Raw genomic sequence first — 15,060 nt, forward strand, 5'->3', positions numbered from 1 at the left:
CGAGTCTTATCTCAATTTCTGTCTGTATGTCTGTTTGTCTGTTTGTCCATTCTGTGGTACCGTCTGTAACGCCAACATGTTATTTTACGCGGCCTACTCCTAGAAAACTAGAGTACCGATCAAGGTTCTAATCATTTTTCTGTATTTACTGGATTGGTGAGAGTGTCTTTGGCTATAAAAACATGGCCTCGCTTTTTTGAAAACAAAATAACGAACCACCAAAAACCCAATTTTGTTCGATTTTTGTCAAATTGTCTCCCAATGTTTAGGTCTACTATTAAATTACATTTTATGAAATAACGATCAGCTGTTTGGATTAGTTCTCACTTCTAGCTGTCACTGATATGTTTACATTAAAAGTTGTTTACAAATACCGCAACCATTTCCGATCAAGTTTTGTCAGTACATCCAAACCAAGTGAGATTAAAAACGCTGTGCCTTACTTAACCGGTTTAATTAATCGCAAGTGCAAGGATTGTTCTTGAGTTTTGATAACCGGGGAAAATACCGTGAATCAGTGTTGTATTAGTGCAAGAAGACTTACATTTTTTTAATCATCGTCACCAATACCGTAGCTTACAAAGGTTTTCACTCATTGACGGCGCTTCAAGGACAGTTGTGTAAAGTGAAAAGTAAAAAATCACAACTGCAGTGGGTGATCGTGGATCTTTCTGATTTCGCAGTGATCGTACCGTAACAGAGGTTTAACTTAACAGATGTAGCTAAACTCGCTTTTCCAATGTGTCACTTTTGGTTTCTACTTACTTACATTTCGACAACGAAATCGGTACTTTCCCTACTTAGGAAATAAAACTACAAACGTACAAAACCCCAAATTTGTGCGTTTTTTGTCACATTTCCTCCGAATGTTTGCTAGATATATGTACCGATTATCGTTTAGAGATTACGTAATCTTTTAAATAAGAAACCTTTGTTTGGATAAAGGTGGTTTCTTCAAACTGTCATTAATATGTTAACATTAAAAGCTGCTTACAAATAATGCTATTAATGGGAAATAACTTTTATTTTCAAAAACTTAAAAAAATTAAAACCAAAGGAGATTAATAACTTCGGTACTGTACCACATCAAGTGAAAGTTTTTTTTAGCAAACCATAGTGAGTTTTCAAAGCTTTACGTTGTTAACGTTACATGTTACATGTTTTGTGGCCTGTGCATTTATTTATTTATATATTTGCTAACAGATTAACACCTATAATACAGTTTGATTAGAAGGACAGTTTGAATTAGTCGTAAATACTACAGTTCTTTTCTCAAATGTAAACGTTGGTTTTTGGTACTGCTACTTGTCCTTAGAACCGGTGGTAGCAGTAAGAATCATTTTTACATAGAAACACATCACTATTTTCACTATTTATTTATGAACGCTGCACCTTGTTGCTTAAATGTAATTGATGTCTTACTGTATAATGTTTAGCGTTTTCTGCCTGGACTCCAAAATGTTGTGTGGACTCAATTCTGAATTTGTGTGTGTGTATATGTCTATTGGTAACGCATTAATGTCCTTATTTTTGTGGAAAAGACAAGACCACCATTGTTAATAAAAATTTCAACCCGAATAAAGTGTGCAGTAGTGAGGTTGAGGTAGTGTTTTAACTACCTTTAACCAGTGTGAAAAGTAACTTTCAATTGCAGGCCTACCTTAGGGCTATGCCTCATAGATCTATACTGTAAAGCATTTCCTTTCATCGTTAGATAGATATAAAATCTGGACTAACACGATCGGGTGACATTTAATTGCGAAGCATTCGTTTTGGCTTTAAAACTGTCAGATATTGTATTTGAGAAGGTTTATATGTATTCCTAAACAGTTATAGTTTTGCCATCCTATCTGGAAAAATGCACACTAAATATGCAAACCAACTCCTGTTCTGAATAAGGTTTTAACTTACTACAAGATTCCCGTACGTAGAACGGGCCAACAGCTAGTCCTATTATATGGAAAGAAATGAATCTGTTCTAAGCTAACCTAACATAACCAACCAAACTTGCTGTACCATTTGAAAATTCCGTTTGATAACAGAAAAGGCGAGTGGAGAATATTTAATGGAGTTTTTAAATGTTACATCAAGTTTGGTTAGTTTTGTTAGGTTAGTTTAGAACAGTTTTATTTCAATATTTTTTTTAATTTTTGTTTGTCGATTCTGGACAATATTTATTTATCGTAGTTGTCAGCTGATATGTTTCAATTTGTTAATATTGATATATCGAGAAAAAATCATCGATAATAATGAATGTTCCCTTTAACAGGAAAGTACCTAAAATTAAACTATCATAACCTAACCAAACCAACCAAACTTGCTGAAAATGAAAAAAATCGAGTCAAAAAGTTTACGCCTCCGGTGGGTTTCGAACGGTATTTAATCAAGGGAAGTACAGAAGAGCCTTCGATGACGTCAGCTGTCAGATCGGGAACGGGACGATTGGCACACATTTTTGGATCTTCTGTCCATGGCAGTATTGGCAATCATTTGAGCGGAATAAGTAGGGTCAACCATCGAAATAATAGAGATCGATGGGGTCAACTCGCCTGATTGGAAAAGGCACGATTGGCACAACCGCTCGACCAGGTAGACGCCATCGAACGAGGGAAAACGGGAAGTTTAAAATTCCCCGTCAACTCTGCTACGACAGTCATTTGCCGGTAATATCCCGTATTTTCAAATGTTAAGTTAGGCTAGGTTATGTTAGGTTAGTTTAGGTTAGGTTAGGTTAGGTTAAGTTAGGTTAGGTTAGGTTAGTGTAGTGTAGTTTTATTTGGGTCCAGCTAGGGCAGTGCCCGTAGCAGCAGATTTGTCGCGCAAACTTACACCATGGATGAAGTAATTGCTTACTCTAATAACCACTACAGCAGGGACACTACAGTGGGGACAGAACAATTTCCATTTTCCCGCATTCTGGCTACCTGCCTACTATTTCCTTACCGGTCTGTTGTGCCAATCGTGCCTTTCCGAACCTTACAGGTTGACCCTTCTTAGGCCCCTATTACACGAGGTAGCCTGGCGACGTCGCCAGCGGCAGTAGCTGGCGACGCACTGGCCACCAAACCTATAACCAGTTGAGTAGCCAGAATTTTACCGCCGTTGTTGTGAGTGCTTGTCTTACACTTGTACTTGTTATGAGCGGTGTTTACAGTGAATAATGAGTGATTATAAGTATATTCTCCTTCTGTTACTTCAGAAGAAAAGGAGGCAAAGGAAGAGAAAAATGTACGTTCATCCAATGCTTAGTGCAAGAGAATCAAAAGGGTTATATTACACCCTTTTTGATGAGCTCTGTGCGGACAATGAAAAATGTTTCAATTATTTTCGTATGTCACAATCCAGTTTCTTCGAGTCATAAAGGATGATATAGACATTTTATCAACTGAAGTGAACAATTCACACACTCACAACACAACAGAACGCAACACAACAGTGTGCAAGTACCCCCGTGATATGAACTAACCGAGTGGCGACGTGATACTGGCGACCTAGTGTAATAAGCTCCATATGCTACAACGCAGCGTCGCCAATATGGGTAGCCAGTGGCTACCACAGTGGCGACGGGGCTCGGTAGCCAGTCGGTCGCCAAAGTGTGGCTGCGTCGCTGGCTACCCTCGTGTAATAACATCCATAAGAATCAATGCCCCATGACAAGCTGAGTAGCCAGTTTGGTCGCTGGCGACGTCGCCAGGCTACCTCGTGTAATAGGGGCCTTAATCCCCTCTAATGATTGTGCCAGTCGTGCTATTCCAAATCTGCTAAAAATGTGTGCCAATCGTTCTGCGGCCGTCAGATCTCCTCTTGAGGGAAGACCATTACCACAACCATACGAATTTCAGTCACTTCACTGCCTCGGTGGTGAAGTGGATAGCCTGTCGGGCTGATAATTCGAAGGTGCCGGGTTCGAATCCCGCTGGCAGTACTAACTTTTTGTCAAAATTTTTTTTCATATCAGCAAGTTTGATTGGTTTTGTTACGTTATGACAGTTTAATTGTATAATTACAAGATTATAAAATTGAATTTTAGGCATTTATATTTTTATTTTATGAACAAAACTATTTTTTAGATTAGTAAACCTTCATTCGATTTTTTCATTATCAGCACGTTTGGTTAGGTTATGACAGTTTAATTTAATAATTGAAAAATTTTAAGAGCAATTTTATAATTTTTCTTAATTTTATAATTAACTAGGCCTAATAGTGAAGTAAAAATTACGCGCTGTGCTCTCTACTGCAACGCTATTAACGGAGGAATTTTGAACTAAACTATCTTTGTCCCTTAAGTCAGACCCGTTTCGAACCGGCTACCTTCAAATCATCAGCCCGGTGCGCTATCCACTACGCCACCGAGACCGATGACTGTACAACCACAGACACAACGTATCGTTGCAGTAATAGTGTTCGCTCGAGCAGTGGTGGTTGGTGGTGGGCGGTGGCGGTCTGTCGGCAAGTGTTTCTCCAAACGTCTGGCACTAAGCAAGTTTGCCGCTGCTGGGAGAGTGCGGGACATCGAGAACTGCGCGAATGGCAACACTGGTTATCATCACCCAGTCGAGTCAGTACTATACAGTATGTGTATATGCAGCCTATTATGACGTAACTTATTATCAATTTCATTAAACGTTCGTGTCCAAGTTCAGAGATAACTTTAATCTAGAATACGGATGTTTGAGGATAGTATCAAATACATTAAATTATTATAGTATATGGTCAATTAACTGAAGCTGTTTCTAATACCGTTCCGTAGGCCTACACGATTAAAATTTTAAAATTCTTATTAGCAAACATCGATATATTACTCTATACTGGATCGGCAGCGACGATAGGCTGCCAGGTCCGCCAGCGGAGGTTGCGTTCTAGCATTGACTATATACCATAACGTTATGGTATATACAGTAGTCAAAGTCAATGGTTTTAGGCATTGAAGTGGCACGGTAAGCTCTCAGCTGCGTATTGCTTCTGTATTGTCGCGGCACATGTCATAAGGGGACCGCGTCTCGTTGTCCCGCCGTCTAGTTGTACCTACGTCTACTTGTACCTCGAGGCCTAGGGACAACTAGTCGTAGGTACAACTAGACGTAGGTACAAGTAGACGGTGGCACACCCGACTAGTTGTACCTGCAGATTTTTAGGAGGTACAACTAGACGTAGGTACAAGTAGGCGTAGGTACAACTAGACGTGTAACCCACCGACTAGTATCACCTAGCTTGTACGCATGCGACCAGTTGTCCCTACGACTAGTAGTCCCTACGACTAGTGGTCCCTCCGTCTAGTATAGTCCCTACGTCTAGTTGTACCTACGACTAGTTGTACCTACGCGTATTTTGTGTCCTTATAGTCTAGTTGTATCTGTCCATCAATTCGTTACCATGTTTAATTGATTACTGCACGAGTACTTTTTAATAATACCCTTAATTAAATCAGGAACTGCAGTGTTCCGAGTCAATTGAGTATGATTGGCAAATATTTTTCACCGCACTACGATGTTTTAGTAGTTTTACAGACGTTAATTGGAGGCTGAAAGCTACGCATTGCTGTCCAGGGTCGAAATGGCAGCTATAGTTGTAATTAAAATTTTCCAGCCCTAGTACAGAAAATCGCTTATTTAACTAAAAGATTTATATATATCATTAAATATACAAGCAGTATATCCTTAATGAATTGCAATAGACCACTGTCTAGCAATTATGTATTACTATTTTTACTGATTCCTTTAAATACTTTTTCACATAACCTTAAAGTATTTGCATTGATTAGTGTGCTTTTCTTATAGTTTTTAATAGATTTCCCATTGAACAATGAAGAATGAAGTGTACAATGAAGTTGAGGTCCAGCGGTTGAAAACTCGACAAAAACTATGCAATGTACAGACTTCACTATTTAACATACACTGTAAATAATGCATGTGATTGGAATATTTTCCATTTTTTTTTTATTTTTTTTTCATAATTAGTTGTTATTTTGTCACTAGCATAGCAACCCGTTAAACCCATGTTAGTTTTTAAAAATTTGTAATTCTTTTTTTGTCTTTTTAGCCTTTTTTTAATTTATAAAGGCATTCTGTAGATCGACAGGAAAATACATTTCCACCGATATGCGGATATTTTCTCTGTGATGTTCACGAGCTGATAAAAAGGTTGTAAAGAAACATGCTTGCCTATTTTATTGATATATTTTCTCAGTTTTGTATAGTTTGGTGAAAAATAGCAATCGTACCACGGGCCGATTTCATCTTCGTCTGAACTTAAAAATGATCCCGAGCTGACAAAAAAGTCATTTTCGGCCCTAGGTACGAAATATACTCTTAAATTATCATAGGATCGGTGAATACTAAACTCTATCTTGGAATTGCATACACTCGCTCCTATCTTTAAGTTTACGTTGTTGTCCTACTATCTTACGAGTTTTGTTGTAAGTACCTATATCATGTATAAATAAATGTAAGTGTATTCTGTACAACTTTAAACAAATATTAGTAAAATAGTTTTCCGGCAAACTATCGTTGAATGAATTAGTTTTAAGTAGTTAAATTAACCTCGACCCGTGCTATATGTGGAGTTTGTCCGGCAAAATACCATAGTAAAATTAAATCAAATAAATAAAATCAAAAACAATTCATAACAAAAGAATAATAGATACAGAATTAACGTAATTTCTGAAAATCGACAGGGCCCACATATGCGAAGCCTGTGCGTGGGGACCGAGTTGACTCAATAATTGGCAACTAGTGTACATGTTGCTCGAATCCGAGCAATTGCAAAGTATTACAGGAGTTATTTAAAAACGAATTACAGTCATATTTACAATGAGTTTAAAAGAGTCAACTCAAAGATTACCGGTGTGTAACTCAGACTATGTTTATCTTCGTTATTGATAAACCTAAAGCATTCCGGCTGGTTTTCTCCTTCTCAAAATGCGCAACACATGCCATTGATAGAGGGCCAATAGAGAAGGAAAAGTCGTTTTGGGGTAGTGTTAGGGCGCATTTGTAACCTAATAGTTGAGATTGTCCAGGGTCAGGTGCTGACTGATGTGATGAGTTAAGCCTATTACGCGCCACTGTTCTGTAGCTGCGGTCGTTATCACGATTACGCCGTCTATGTTTCGTTGTCGTCGCGTCGGAGTAATTTAAAAGAAAAAAAACAACAAATAAACAAATTATAGCTACACAATACAACGATGAATTCACAAATTTAAGTTACAATCATGCTAACACGATCCGTCATAGCAACACAAAACAACGATAAATACATAAATTTAAGATACAACTATACTAACACGATCCGTCTTGGGGGTTATGTTTACAAAAACTCAAATCTATCTATCTATACTATTATAAAAAAGAGGTGGTTGCTGTATGTGTGTATGTGTGTATGGGAAAAGTAAACTCGAAAAATACTGGTCGGATTGGGCTGAAATTTGGCATGATGATAGCTCACATTCCCGATTAACATATAGGCATATTCTTATTTCAAAAATCCTTTCGGGCTCCGCCCCAGTGGCTCTGGAGTTTCCCATGTTAACCTTATGAGAAATGGAATTATTGAATCTTAACAGCTGTTTCAATTAAACAAGTTGGTTCTGTTCTATGATGTTCAATAGCATTAAAGTTACAAGGATTACCAACAGGGTGCAGCACTATTATTTCTTTTACATTTATGACAACAGCTAATTTGCAACCAAAAGGTGAGTGAGCGTAGCGAACGAACTTCAACCTGGAGGCGAGTTAGCGTAGGGAACGAGTTAACCTGAAGGCAAGTGAGCGCAGCGAACGAGCTCCAACCTAAAGGTGAGTGAGCGTAGCGAACAAACTTCAACCAGGACGTGATTGAGCCATGCGAACGAGATAATCTTGAAAATTAAGAAGTTAAACGGGGCAAAGCCCGCGGGTTACAGCTAGTAGTAAATAAATGTACTCAATGCGTTTCATTGGATTGAAAAATAAACAACAGCAATTAAATTATACAGCTGATCAAAATGTAAACAATTAATTTCTCCATAAGGATAACATGGGAACTTTCAAAGCCACTGGGGCAGAGCCCAAGGGACTTAAAAAAAATGTAAGGCCAGTTTGCAAATCTACGCGACACGCTCTTTCCAATGAGATGTCAATGGATAAAATCGGTTAAGAAATGACGGAGGAGTTCAACCGACAAAGTTTCATGTAGCGTATTAATTATATAGATTTGTCATAGTCTTGTAACACAATTAACTACCACTATTATAATTATCAATACTGGGATTTCAATGGTATTTCAATACTGAGCTTTATTTACGTTTGCGTAGAAGGTAATTAAGATGTGTTTTTGAGAAAAGTTAGTAGTTAAGTGTGAAATAAACTAATTTGTCAAAGTATATGCATCAACAACCAAACTACGCCAGTTTACGTAATGTCCATAAGAATAACATATACATTTTTAATTTGAACTTGTTGTTAATATTCTCCGTGACTAATACCATACAAAAATACTTCATTATACTCAATTACTTGTTTGTGTAAACTCTGAATTTATTTATTTAAGATAATTGTTTTAAGTTGTTGTTAAAGGTAAGTTTTCTATAAAAATGTAGAGTTTAAGTGGAAAAAACAATGATAGCAGATCTTGACAAGAAATAAGGAAAACCAAAGTGTAATATCGATAAGGACTGACCAAGGGACACAAGTACATTGTTATCAAGAACAGGGGTTTCTCAATGAGCTGCAGACAAGCCAAATTTTCCTGGCTTTTGTAGCAAGTTGTTTATAAAAAATTGTTGTAAGATTGTATGATTTTTAAAGAAATAAAATAAACCCCTTAAACTGGTGACAAGTTGAAGGGGAGATACAACTAGCCGTAGGTACAACTAGACGTAGGTACAAGTAGGCGTAGGTACAACTAGTCGTAGGTACAAGTAGTCGTAGGTACAAGTAGTCGTAGGTACAAGTAGTCGTAGGTACAAGTAGACGCAGACGTATGAGGTACAAGTAGACGGTGGCGTACCCGACTAGTTGTCCTGTAGATTTTTAAGAGGTACAACTAGACGTAGAGACAGCTAGACGTAGGTAAAACCAGACGTCAGCACCATCGTCAAGTTGTACCTACAGCTTTGGACGAGGTACAACTAGACGCCTGTCACCAAAATGCAGCAGGTACAACTAGACGCCGATACAAGTAGACATCGCCCCGTTATAAGCTGCTGTTACCTTAAACAGGTTTTAAGAGATTTTTTTCTGACAAATAACTCATGTTATTGGCATTCCCAATAATAATTGGTGTAACTGTATACATAATAACGTACTTTACCTTTACCACTTATTCTTTAGGTTTTCATCAGTGATTCACAAGATAATATTGTCCATAAACTAGGCTTTCCTAAGTATAATATTTGAAACCAAGGTTATACTTATGTCACAAAACAAAATTATCTTTGTCAAATTTTGCCCTAAACCTAGGTTTAATTTTGCAGTCCTTTCTGCAGTTTCCATCTTTGCGAGACGATGGGACAATATCTATAAAAAATCAAACCTTCAGAACATAAGATCCTTAAATTTCGTCATTGGTCACATGATCTCTAAAAACTTTATTAGTGAAATGATAACAACTTAAAGTTATCACTATAGGGTCATCATATTGTATATTTTGTAGGCATATGCCTACTTTACCGTTTTTAGTACATTTTTATTTGCCAAAATCAATTTACCCTCTGTGAAATTAGTATGCCGCCTCACAACTTTCGGTACGTAGAACCAGACATCGGTCTTAACAAGGCATATTTTTCAAAATTTCTAACTATAACGTCATGAATATAATAAAGAAAATCTATTTTCCTACAGTCACCCGACAAAGTTGGCTTCCTTGTACTGTTTATAGTACAGAAAGCTGATAATTGCTGCATATTTATACTTTGTCGTACGGTTTATACTTTGGCGCACATCAGGATTCCAACGAAACAACACAAAACAGCGTGGTTCTATTATAATATTATATGCACGTAATCCGTGTAAGCTTGGAAATAGGTTGGCAACACTTAAAGATAATAATACTATGAGCAGCTGATTGGCTATTATAACTACGATTTAACTAGTCAAGAATGCCATGAAAGCAATTATATTAAAGGTATTAAATTATATTTTGCATACCAGTTTTGGTTCTGGGGGCGTACCCTACCCTGTGTATAACATGGTATATCGTAATAAATAGGGGTTTTTATTATTCACCTCCTATAGACCCGTCGTGCCCCGGGCTGGCCAAACCGGCAACCGTCATTGAGCAAATCCTTGAAAATTGTTACAACAATTTTTTTTATATTATAATATATGGCGGTGCCACGGACCACCCAACCACTACATAACAAATTGATTACAATGTACAATGTATTTTGATATAAATATAATTTATTACACATTTTAAAATATATATACAACCGATTAAAAAATATTACAACGAACAACGTTTATACTACTTTATAATATATTTTATTTTAAAGAGACATCGACTACATCGTCATACTTCGAAGTGTTCAGACATGACAACCCGTTGCAATGGGGGTAGCGGATTTTTATCCCCCTGGAATTTTACCCCCTGGGCAAACGTGACGTCACAAACCAGGGGGTAAAATTCCGGCCGCGAACTTTTGAGTTTCGCGACATCAGCTCGATGGATTAAACGTGGAATTAAATATATATTTTCACGGTTGTGAATTTAATCAGAACACGTCAAATTATAAAAACCTAGAATGTACGGCCCCCTGTTTGAAGAAAAATCTCAGCTATCTTTTTTAGATTCTGCACTGGTCTTAATCATTTTAACAGCTCTAGTCTTTCCAAGCCCATAGAAGGATGACGTGGTATCACAACCACGTGGGCAAATAGCAAGCAATTCCTGGTATCTTTGTACATCTTAATAGCCTTCTCTATACTGTAGAATGTCGTCGAAGGGGCTTTACCATCTACATTTTTACAGAAAATAAATTATTGTCTTCCCTTCAGGTACAAGACTAATAGAAGGACAATAAGATCCGTATCTGTTCCAACGACAATCACTTTTGTGGAATTTATGAGCTGCTGAATGCCAGTTTGAACGATGTCAACATCAGCGTCCCCTGTTGCTTTGACTGTCTTGAAACCAGATTCATTCAACTTGTGACATACTTCCTCGATAATTCTTTCTTTGTTCTTCTTATTTGATAGGAAAGCTTCTTTCTTAGTCAAACATTGTGTGTTTCTGTCAAATTCAATGCCGCACGATGAGATATTAGCTGATCTTCTCCTTTGCTCTTCATCTTTGGTAGATGGTTCGTCCAAATTCCATAGAAAAAACAGCAATACTAAAACAAAAGGCATCTCCTCCATTCCACACTCGTCATTGATTTATATTCGTCTTATAACACCCCAATGCACGGTGGTTAGCGTCTCACGTAGGCTACTAAAAAATTAATATAGGAAGGTGTATATGTTTTTTGTGATCAAGACTAAAATAAACAGATAGGGTGGAATAAGGTTTGGACTTTTCTAAATAAATATGTTTGCAAAAAGATTTTATGTAAACTTTATACCAAGTTATGATCAATCTATTATTACAGACCCATACATCACATTTTAACAATTGATAATTCAAGTTGATTAAATAAAAGAGGAAAGTATTTTTATTTAAGATATTTAAATTAAATATTCTTTACGTCCTATTTAGTATTGTTAGGCCTATCATATAATATCACAAGACCACTCTTCTTTCTTCTTTCTTCTTTCTCTTCTTTTCTTTCTCTTCTTTCTTTTTTTTTTGATATTCAATGTTTAGGCCTACCTAAAAGCCTTAAGGTAGTAAAGAAAAACAAACAACTATAAGAATATTACTTGAAGTTATTAGTAGTTATTAGCCACGCGGGTCGAGCGTCGTCGTCGGTGCGGGGCGGCGCGCTAGCCCAACTTTAAACGACATTCCAAACGCAAGCGATAATCACAAATATGCAATCACTTATATCGTTTTAAAGCTCCAAATACAGACTACAATATTTAATCCAAGTACTTCTGTGTATTTTAACTAGTTTTGGAAATATGGTTAAAAATATAAATTTAAATCAATTAAGAAAACATTTAATTGTCTTTTTTGTCTAATAACGGCTTAAGTTAACAATAATTGTTAACACGTCAACTTCGTTAAACTCCAAGAAGCCACTATCTCCAAACAGGCTAGTAGCAAAAATCCAAAGTTTGACGATTCGAATGGTAGGCCTATCTGATTTTTGAATTTTGAAAATGAACAAGCATTTGACATAAAACCACATTAGGACAGGACGACGTCTGTCGGGCCAGCTAGTGTTTTATAAATATTTATTTTTTTTTAAATTTAGAATATTTATTTACTGATAGAGAAAATTTCTCACGCACGGACAGTAGCCTATGTGAGAGGGATTTCATATTTAATGACTATGTCTGTATATTATTACATAACTATGGCATTATTATTAAGTACTGTATGTACTGACAAAGTATTGTAACATAGTATTTTACTTACTGAAATAAACATTATTTTGATTATATTTGATAAACTACCTCCATGTGAAGTTTTATTTAGATCTTTTGAGTGGTTCCCGTGCGATTAAGTAGTAGACCTATACAAACACACATCCACCATCTCATATTTACATATTTATTTAATAAACTAGCTGTGTACCCGTTCTACGCACGGGGATCTTATAGATTCAGTTGAAACCTTATGTAAAGAACAACAGCTGGTTTGCATATTTTCAGATATGCTGGCCAAAATATTATACATAAATTCATTTTATGTTGTATGTTGTTGTTCCGGATCGGCATGACAATCAATAAAAGGTTAAATTACCTGTGTCCGCCGGTCGATCCTAATGTATCCTATTACAGGAGATGCATTTCGGTGAAATTAAATCGACATCATCCGTCCTAATATAAGGTCTTGAGCTTCCCCATTAGGTGCGTCTTGGAGTTTTTGAAACACATACATGAACTGTACACTACACATGACGAATAAAACATAAATACACGGTAGGCCTATTTTTATTTTTACTATGGACATGTCTAGACGCGCGTCGGTCGTGTGCAGAGTCTCGACTGAAAACGCTCATTTAAAAAATGTAAGTTTCCCAACAATATACAACACACAGATTGAAGGTCTTTTTCCCGGTTATCAAAACTCAAGAACAATTTTATACACAAAGAATCTCTATTTTTATTTACGGTTATCCTACAAATTATTGCACTTGCAATTTATTAAATCCGTTATGTAAGGAAACAAGTTTTTAAGTTAATTGGTTTGGATTTGCTTTCAAAACGTGATCGGAATTGTAAACAACATTCAATAAACATATCAGTAGAAGAAATAATCTTGATTCAAACAGCTGTTCGTTATTTCATAGATGAATATGTGATAAACATTGGGAGAAAAAAATCGAACAATCCTATATCTATATAAATAAAATTAGAGTTTTGTCTGTACATTGCTTAGAATAATGAACTTTTTGGTTATTTTTACATTTCATAGGTCAGAGAAACCGAATCAAACCTTATCTCAATTTCTGTCTGTCTGTCTGTCTGTCTGTCTGTCTGTCTATCTGTCATTCTCTTGGTAACGCTAAAATACGCACTTTATTACAACTACTCCTCAATAACTATAGCACTGTCCCGCCTGAAACTTATTTTCCAAATACTATACATATATGAGATGGTTTTAGACGTATTTCATCGAATATGAGACAGTTAGATATTTAACAGTAAACCCTTGAAAATCAAGTTTTTGTCGATTTTTGACGTGGAATTTCTGGAAGCCCATGTTAACCTTATGAGAAATGAAATTATTGAATCTTAACAGCTGTTTCAATTAAACAAGTTGGTTCTGTTCTGTGATGTTCAATAGCATTAAAGTTACAAGGATTACCAACAGGGTGCAGCACTAGCACTATTATTTCTTTTACATTTATGACAACAGCTAATTTGCAACCTGGAGGCGAGTGAGCGTAGCGAACGAGCTAACCTGAAGGCAAGTGAGCGTAGCGAACGAGCTAACCTGAAGGAAAGTGAGCGCAGCGAACGAGCTCCAACATACAGGTGAGTGAGCGTAGCGAACGAACTTCAACCAGGACGTGATTGAGCCATGCAAACGAGATCAGATAGTAAAAATAAAAGTAAGCCTACCGTTATAGGATCGACCGGCAGACACAGAGGTAATTTAACCTTTTATTGATTGTCATACCGATCCGGAACAACAAAAAACAACATAAAATGAAGCTATGTATAATAGTTTGGCCAGCATATCTTAAAATATGCAAACCAACTGCTGTTCGTTATATAAGAAGGTTTCAACTGAATATTATAAGATCCCCGTGCGTAGAACGGGTACACAGCTAGTCCTATATATAATACGAGTAAAGTTTGAATACTTGTCCACTCGATCTGGGAATCGGCCCTAACAAAATCGTTTATGTTTACGGAATAACTAAGTTCTGTGCCAAAAATAAGTTCTAGACCAGTGGTATAGCCAGGAAAAATCTATTTTCCTACAGTCACCCGACAAAGTTGGCTTCCTTGTACTGTTTATAGTACAGAAAGCTGCTAATTGCTGCATATTTATACTTTGCCGCACATCAGGATTCCAACGAAACAACACAAAACAGCGTGGTTCCATTATGCACGTAATCCGTGTACGCTTGGAAATAGGTTGGCAACACTTAAAGATAATTATACTATGAGCAGCTGATTGACTATTATAACTACGATTTAACCTGTCATTTCGTGTTTATAGTTTCGGTATTTCTGAACTTTCTGGACTTTTCTTTTAAACGTTTTTAAAACCTTCCTACGATCTTAATAAACAAGAAAATACCTTTTAAGCATTTCTTTTAGGCGCGGAAACCACTTCAAATTACAAAAACATACGGAACTATATTCTCAAAACGCGGAGCACATTTCTTGCCGAGGAAAAATAGCGGAGGGATATGGACCGCGGGTACTACTTTCTCTAGGGCACCATTTGTGTTACCAGCTGAACCTAAAAACGTGTTGCATAGTGTTTGAAAGACTAATTATTTATATGCTTTATAGTGAC

The sequence above is a fragment of the Macrosteles quadrilineatus genome, unplaced genomic scaffold (genome assembly GCF_028750875.1).
Source record: "Macrosteles quadrilineatus isolate MER2022 unplaced genomic scaffold, UCM_ALF_1.0 Scaffold_1__1_contigs__length_201487025, whole genome shotgun sequence".
In the NCBI taxonomy this organism is placed as follows: Eukaryota; Metazoa; Arthropoda; class Insecta; order Hemiptera; family Cicadellidae; genus Macrosteles; species Macrosteles quadrilineatus.